Source organism: Brassica napus, chromosome C9 (assembly GCF_020379485.1).
Source record: "Brassica napus cultivar Da-Ae chromosome C9, Da-Ae, whole genome shotgun sequence".
Taxonomy (NCBI): domain Eukaryota; kingdom Viridiplantae; phylum Streptophyta; class Magnoliopsida; order Brassicales; family Brassicaceae; genus Brassica; species Brassica napus.
The window spans coordinates 37,531,268-37,538,690 of record NC_063452.1 but is presented as its reverse complement, the minus strand read 5'-3'; the positions used below and the strand labels follow the sequence as shown (position 1 = coordinate 37,538,690).

At 37.9% G+C, this 7,423-nt stretch overlaps 1 non-coding gene across 1 annotated transcript; it reads right to left on the bottom strand.

Annotated features, from left to right (window-relative positions):
* Nucleotides 1–3,253: 3,253 nt before the first annotated feature.
* On the bottom strand, nt 3,254–3,358 carry LOC125593714. Its single transcript, XR_007329612.1, has one exon. It is a non-coding gene; the product is annotated as a small nucleolar RNA R71 (small nucleolar RNA).
* Between the last annotated feature and the right edge of the window lie 4,065 nt (nt 3,359–7,423).

Genomic DNA, 7,423 nt, shown 5'->3' with positions numbered 1-7,423 from the left:
TGTTTGCTAAGTGTTTTCAGGTCACAATGGCATGGGAAAGGAGGAGACGACTGATATCACTCATATTACCCTAAGGAGGGATTTAGTTTCTCAAATAAGAGGTTCAATTTCAGTACTTAGGGAATGAATCCACAAGGAGCTAGGGCACACAATAGATCTAAACAATTTATGATTAAGCTAGGTAAATAATGTAAATAATAAATTGCATGGTGAACAAGACAGTTGTTCGGTTGGTTGGTTTTGAGTTTTGTAAGCAATATGAGAAAGCGTTAGACTTAGGGTTTCTATTCAGTTAATCAGGATTATAATAGTATAGAAGCTAGGGATGTATATTGGATATTCTAGAACTCAAACTAAATAATAATCTATCAACTTCCGTTTCTTTAAACTATATATTGTCGAGATCTCAACTCTCGTTTGTTGATATGGAGAAAGTGTCGATCGATACTATCAATGGATAGTCTATCGATACACCTTTCAGAACGTTGATCGATACACCTATAGGGTTTTCGATCGATATTCCTTCCAGCAAGCTTTAGCGAGCAGGTTTGAATTATGTTCACTAGGTTTCCTAGATCAAATTTCGTTTGTTTCTAGCAATCGTAGCACAATATAAATAAGTTCAGGTAAAAGACCAAACTTCCGCTTGCGCTTAATTATCCGAATATCCGGGTTCTAATTAGCTACTATAGAACCCAAGCAATAAAATCACCTCAATTGATGGATATCACTAACCACTTAGCAATTCTATATTTGGGGCTAATCCTTCATAATCCTATTGAACAGTAAACCTAACAAGGTGAACTACTAGAACATAGCAAAGCAATTCATAACAAAATGTAAATAAAAATGCACAAAATAGAATAGAATAAGAAAACTGGAGTTCCAATACAAAGCTCTGAAATGAGTCTTGGATCTTCTCTCCAAATCTACTTAAAACTCTAGAGGTTGATTGCTGAGAAAAACTAGAAAGTAGGAAAGATTTTGTTGCCTAGAACTATGGAAAAGCACATAAATATTAGGTTAAAAGTCGGTCATGGGTATTTCTGTAAATATGTATTGACCTGAGTTTTAAGCCGGCTGGAAACGTAGCTAGATTTTGCGCGCTTCGCTGTGAATCGATGGCACAAGATGTGCGTTAATAGACCATGGATTTTACCCATTATTAGCCATGGTTTATAAGTGTTTTAAGATATATTTACTAATATATAAAGTCTATTTAGAGTATTTACAGGTCAAGGTACTATCTGCAGGGAAATGATGTATTTGGAGCTATTTGGAGGTTTTTTGAGCTTAGCTGGAAGCAAGAGATGATCGACGGTCACCACTCAATATTGACCGACAGTTATCACCAAATATCGACCGATGTTGAGCTCTTCATATCTGTCGATAGACAAGCCACCCGAGAATTAATGACAAATTAGAAGATTTCAAGTTTCACAAAAGTCTCAATAATTACATCATTAGTCTCTGGCCGCCTGTTAAGCTATTTATTAGGGTTTTGTATCATTTTAGAGGCAGACTTGCATAGAGACCTTTTAGACCTAGTTAGGACGAGGCAAGAACCCATCATTCTGAAAGAGGAGAGCTTAAGATTGGAGAGATAGATCATCTACTGCAAAACAGAGAAGATCTTGAACTCCTTTGCTTTCACTATTTCTGTTTACTTTTTGTTGTTTATTTTATCTAAGTATTATTCAGATCATCATAACTATGTGTTTCATGAATATGTCTGAGTAGTCCTTACTGTTAAGATTTAGGTTTCTCAAATGGGTTGACAATTGTAATACTGACACAACAATTGTTAGGGTGTTTAGAAATATAGTTCATTCATCTAGTTGTGCTTAAAGCTAAGTTTAGGATTGATCACCCTTTAAACTTAGATCTTAGGATTAGTTGGGATCAAGCCATTGCTTGACTCAATACCTGAAAATAACTAGTATGATCTAACTGACTGGATACAAACGAGAGTTAATCTAGTGAGTTAGATAATATAAATCAAACATGTCCGTAAAGCTTTTTGGAAGAAGTATCGACCGACGCAGTGATAGCCCTGTCGATCGATATTTTGAAAGGTGTATCGATCGATATTCATAAAGAATTATCGATCGACACTTTCTCATGATTACCATACGAGAGTTGAGATCCGAGATCCAGATTAGACAATCAAATAGATTATATCTTAGTTTGAATTCAAGAACAATTAATATTAATAAAACCCTAAAACCCCAAATTAAGTTTTACTTATCACACCTGAGAATATACCTGAATCTAGCTACTTTACCCAACTGTTAACAACCTCAAAACAATCAATCGAGCAATAAACTTGATCACCAATCCATTTACTGTTTGAAAACTTATAAACCATTCGATCTAGATTTATTTCAAGACCATAATCTATTGTGTAATCCTAGAGTCTCTGTGGATTCGGTCCCTAAGTACTATATCTGAACCTCTTATTTGAGAGAGTAATTCACTCCTTAGGTTAATTTGAGTGATATCAAATTTGGCGCCGTTGCCGTGGACTCTTTCTTATTGCCATTAGATTACGTTTAGAATTTAATCTAGATTTTGTTACTAAACTTGCTAAAAGTTTTCTCTCTTTTCCTGCTGACACAAGAACTTCAAGATGGAAAACATGGATTTCGGCCGGAGATCGATCGACGAAGTGAGAGCAAGATCGAGCAACAAGTCGACAGCAATATCGGTCGACGTCAGACATCAAACATCGATCGACAACACCCCTCCGGAAGCAGGTAAGTTTTCTCTTACCAATGATGCTAATGAGGGAGTAGTCCTAGGAGAACCTAAAGGTCAACTAAGCAACGCAAATAACCAAATTATGAATGAACAGGGGACTGAAATCCCAGTTCAAATTAAATCTATCTCAGAAAGAGATAATGAATGGACATTGCCTTTGCAAGACTACTTAAACCCTGGTAGGACCTTTTCCAATAGGTCCGCCATTAGATTACCAAAAGATGATACCAAGAAATCCGGGGTCAGCCTCGAGTACTTAATTATGGTACGTAAAAACCCTTTCCGTGGGACCATCTCAGAGCGACCGCACAATCACATCGAGTATCTAGAAGATATGATGGACGACGAATACAATCGTTGTAAACGTTTTCCATTTTCCTTAGAAGGCGACGCCAGGAAATGGCTAGACCAACTATCAACATGATCTTTGACCTATTGGAAGGAGATAAGGAGTACCTTCATAAATCAATTCTTCGATGAGGCACGCTACTGGGATTTAAGGAAGATAATCTCCACATTCCATCAAGGTCCACGGGAATCGTTCAGAAACGCATGGGAGAGATTCAAGAGCTACCAACTTGAATGCCCCCACCATCTTCAGAGCCACAACTCATTAATACCTTTTACGGAGGTATTAACCTTCATTACGAATTCACGCTTGACACAGCCAGTGAAAGGAGCTTCAGTACCAGGAACCCTGAGAAGCGAAGCGTTTGATCAAAAATGTAGCTACGGGTAGATCCTACGAAATGATGGACGTAGAGTTAGGAAGGAAAGTTGACCCAGTTGATGAGTCACCTTTACCCGACATTAAAGAACATCTAGACTCATCCCATCCTGCTTTTGAGGGACCGAACCAATTTCGGATTTACCAAATGGATGATGATACCCTATCTGAACTAGAACCACAAGTAGATTTCGTAGATAGCCAAACCTTGAAAAATAAGTATCCTAATCCCGATAGCTTTACCCAAAATTATGATGCTACTGTTGGATCACGCCGAGGCAGAGCAAAACCAAGCTTTTACGGCAAATCGCAAATTGGCCACTGACCTGAACGGAAAGATAGACATAATCTACAGTGAGCTAATGAGGAAGTTTGACGCTTTAAGTGAACACATTAAGAGACTGGACAGTCAAGTTGCAGAAAATGCAACCGCCATCAAAAGAGAGACAGGACGTCTCCCTTGGCGGACTGATGCGAACCCGAAACGTCAAGTTAATGCCGTGTTATTAATAAGCGGAAAACGCCTCATTTCGAGCGCAATAGAAATCAACAACGCAGAAAAACATGCTGTAGTTGAGGAAGCCGGTAAAAATAGGTCACGCCCTATAATCCTCGATGATCCTAGCACCGAGTCAGGAACACCTCGAGAGAAAGAGCAACCCAACACTGAGAAAGGGGCCATGAACCTCGAGGAGGAAGAAGGAGAATTGGAAGAAGATGTCGAAATCGATCGACAAGAAAGAACAAACGTCGATCGACAAGCCACAGTAAATGTCGATCGACACTCTGGAAACAATGTAGATCGACTCTCGACTCCTGGTGAACCAGCCATAGAAAGAGTATATAGGACTCTACCACCCTTCCCTCCAGACAAGACGCAGACTAAGCGAGAGCTAGATAAAGTGATCTGCAAGAAAGCATTCGATAAGATCACGTTGGAAATGCCATTGAGTGATGCAATAAAAGTATCACCTTCAATAAAAAAATATGTAAAAGATATGGTATCCAACAGTTTTCCAGCCGCTGAGCGCAGCGTCATGATGGTTTCAGAGGAAGTAAACGCAATAATCCAAGGCGAGATCCCGATCAAGAGACCCGATCCGGGCAGTTTTGTTTTGGATTGCAATATACGGAATAAAAATTTTCCTCGAACCCTTTGTGACCTAGGTTCCAGCGTGAACCTCATGCCGCATTCTGTCGCAGTATCCTTAGGATACAACAAGTTCAAATTTACAAAAATAACTTTGGTTATGGCCGATAGATCCGTTAGATTGCCTGAGAGAGTGCTTGACGACGTGCCAATAAGAATTAATGAATGTCACGTCCCGACGGATTTCGTGGTACTGAAATACCAGAATGAACCAAAGGATCCCCTTACTTTGGGTAGACCATTCCTAGCTACAGCAGGTGCGATAATCGATGTCAAAGAGGGTAGAAAATGTCTAAACATTGGAAACATTCCGATGACTTTCGACATGGATAAGCTGATAAGACGACCCTTGTTCAATAGCAGGTGTTTTTGAGTTTTGGTGCTTAAAAAGGAAATAGCTAGACTTAGGATTTTTATTCAGGAAAGTTGGAATTATAATCATATAGATGCCTAATTAGTTGCATGCATGATAATGTAAAGCTCAACTATTTGATCAACAAGTCTTTCGGCTCTTGCGGGCATTGACTTGTTGTCTATTAACTAGATCTATGATCTCAACTCTCGTTATATTGATCTATAGAATGTGTCGATCGATATTCCAATGGGCGTATCGATCGATACACCTTTTGCACCGCCGATCGATTATTCAAGTGTGATATCGATCGACGCGCTCTAGTCAAGCTTTATGCGCAGGTTGAATGAATGCTTACTAAGCTCACTAGATCAGCTATCGCCTTGCTCATAGCGAGAAACATAGCTCTATTAGAATGTTTTCAAGATGAGAATTAAGCTATGGCTTTTATCAATCAATCCAATGGTAGGTTCTAGGTAGCTAATCTAGAAACATGCATTAATGAACAATTCTAAAGATGATTATCACAACTCAGCAATCTATAGTTGGGGCTAATCCCTCCTAACCTATTTAAACTCTAAAATCTAACCAGAGAACTACTCAGACATGGCTAAGCAATTCATAACAACAGTTAAGTACAAAAACTTCATAGAATAATAAAATAGATATCAATAGAGTTCCAATCACAAATTATAACTTTGGATCTTCTCTTTTATCTATCAGTAAAACAATGAAACACAAGAAAAGCACACTCTGCCTCTAACATGGCGGCAAAGCTTATATAATTAGGATAAAAACTCGTCAGGGGCAATCTTGTAAAATAGAATCTTGGGCTTCAAGTCGGCTGTGACCAAACGGGCTTCCTGCGCGCTTTGCTGTCGATCGATATCATGTCTTGTCTATCGGTCGATATCTCCAAAACATTCCTGATCTTATAAATATAATAAATAGACTCTATAATAATATAATTATTAGTAAAAACACCTATAAACTATGGATGAAAATGGGTAAAATGCATAGTCTATCAATTCCCCTAGACTTACCCTTTTGCTTGTCTTCAAGCAAAAACAAATAGGCAGTCTCTCTGAAAGAGATTTTATAAACAGCAGGGACTCACATGATTTAAAACTTAGAATCATCACCTTTACAATATTGCAATCCACATCTAAGAAATCCTAATCACAAAAGTACATCATACCATATCCTAGCTTAGTAACCAAATTCATCTAGCCAACAACTTAGCATAATATTGTCTTTCATTCCCCTCTACCAACCTCATTTCCTTAGCATAAAATAAAAGTGAAGGCTTTACCTTGGGAGTATCTCGATCACATGATTCTAGGATTTTCAAACAAGTATCTGGACCTGCAGGTAAAGATTAGTTCATATCCTCTCTCTCTACAAATTTTCTCTCTTGATCAAAGTCTGCTTATATGCAAGATCTTTAACCAAGATTGGACAGGCTTCCATGAATCAAGCCTTAATGGTGGTTGCCACCAAGTCCTGTTCACTTCTTTTTGACCTATATCCTAGGATTATTTGTGAAGCAAGCCTTAATGGTAGTAGCCACCAAGTCATGTTCTAATCCTTTACCTATGAAATTCTTATGAAGCAAGCCTTAATGGTTGTAGCCACCAAGTCATGTTCGAATTCCTTCCTAATAAATCTCTGATATAATATTTTTTTTTTTAGGTATAAAATATATATTTCGAAAATAGAGAGAGAAAGAGTGATAAATCTATATACACAAGGCTTTACCTTCCAGACTTGTTTGAAGAGTCCAATCCCATGTATACCAAGCCCCAAGACAAACAGTTGTGTCAGGTTTAGTGTTGGAGGTCAACTTTGCTTCCTTCAAAACAATCTTAGCAAGAGTGGATAGTTGACAGGTTGATCCACTTTAGTATCTTTAGTACTATCTGCAATCAGTAAGTGTAGAATGGTTCTAAAGAGTGGTTAGATATCTAGCAAAATCTATAAGTTCATAATCCCTTTCTTGACTCAATAATAACTAAATTTCAAAACATTTTTAATAAGACTAATAAGTAAATAAATATCAGTATACCTTCCCCCAGACTTAAACTACACTGTCCCCAGTGTAAATTCAATCGGAGTTATGGTTAAGAATAAATCATAAGGACTCAATGTAACAAGTAGGAACGATATATCAGACCGGAATAGATGTCAACCGATGTAAGTATGTTGATGTCGGTCGACGCAGGTAAGGCAATGTCGATCGATGTCGACTTGTTCGCGTCGGTCGATACTGATGGCAATCGTCTACTTGGATCTTCTTGTTGTTTTTTTTATTATGACCTGCAATAATTAAAAACCAACATAAATAGTAAATTAATAAAAACTTAATAAATATTACATAATAGTGGGTTGTCTCCCACTCAGCGCTTTGTTATAGTCATTTAGCTTGACTTTGGGG